A 1,610-nucleotide genomic window follows, 5' to 3' on the forward strand; every position below is an offset into this window, starting at 1 on the left:
GTTTTGTTTTGTTTTTTAATCAATTACAATATCAGAAATAGTGCTTGGCGATTCCATAAAAATCATCTTTTTCCCCCTTTGAGAAACATACTTACCTCATATGAAATAACCAATAACATATGTTAAAAATAACTTCCTCTCTCTTTCTTTTTTTTTTTTTTTAAGTAGGCTCCACACCCAATGCAGAGTCCAGTGTGGAGCCCAACCCAGGGCTTGAACTCATGACTCTGGGCTTGAACTCATGACCCTGGGATCAAGACCTGAGCTGAGATCCAGAGTCAGATGCTTAACTGACTGAGCTACACAGACATCCCTAAAAAATAACTTTCTGATTAAAAATTTAAATACTTGGTTGGGGAGACAGTATGATGAACTCTTTCCTGTCTTACCTCACTGGAGAATCTTCCTTAAGTAACAAATTGTAGTGGAACTAGAGCCGACAGACACCATAGCAGCTGTTCAGCTGGAAGAGCCAGAATGACTTGTCCCAAATCACAGAGCCAGTTAGTAGCAATACTGGATCTCCAGCTTCTCTCTCCTGACTTTCAGTCCTAAAACCTGGCTCTCAGAGAAACTTTTAAATTGTGCTTTAAATTACACAGTGGTTTAAAAAACCCTATCACAAATATATTCAACGAAGAATATTATTTTGGCCGAGGACAACCAGGTCAGCTTTGGCTCAGGGATATTAGTACTCCTGGCCATAAAGGATGTGTGAAGTAAAGTAGTTTCTTGGGGATTGACATTTCTTTTTTCAGAGTCCATGGGTGGTGCCCTCCCAAAGTGACTGCAGCTATGTCTATCTAACTCAGTTATTGTCTTAGCAAAAGAAACAAAGGGAGACTGCCCCTCTTTGCCTACGAGAGTGTTTTGCATTTTCTCAAATGCAGGGTCTAGAGAGTCCATGGAACTCAAAGGGGAAAGTAGAAAACCATTACAACCCACAATCCAGTCAGTCAATGTTTTACATTAAAGCATCAGATCTTTCTAATAAGTTATTAAATTTGTTTTAATTTGCATTGATCTGCTTATATATACAATTTCTAGGGCATCTTTGAAATCACTGACCTTTTATGTTTTGCCGATTTTTAACTATTCCATTCCAATCCTCATTCTTAATAAATGGGATACTTTTCCTTTTCTTCTCAACCCACATCTTAGCCACCACTGAATTACTAAGCCCTTGCAAGTTAAAAAACAAAAACAACCCACATTTTGTTCTGTCAAAATAATATATTTAAATAAACAACTACAAAGTGCAATTCTGATTTTCATTAGGACTGCCCTATGTATATGGGGCAAGCTAACCAGACTTGATTAGAACTGTTTCTTTGGTTCTGTACAGTAGCCCTGTGAACCCAGAGATAGGGCTTTAGCACTACAATAACTAAGAGAGGAAGTCTGTAGTATGTGTTTAGAAGGCTGGGAAGTGGGTGAGTAGTATTTACATCAATTAGTTAGATGTGTAGAAGTAAAGACAAAGTAGGTGTAGAATAACCATAAGGTCTACATTCATAATGACTGCTTTAAGAACAAATATTAATAGCATTACATCATATTAAAATTTTACACAGTTTGTTTTTCTTACTACTTATTCACTACATGCATGG

Source organism: Martes martes (genome assembly GCF_963455335.1).
Source record: "Martes martes genome assembly, chromosome: 2".
NCBI classification, from domain to species: domain Eukaryota; kingdom Metazoa; phylum Chordata; class Mammalia; order Carnivora; family Mustelidae; genus Martes; species Martes martes.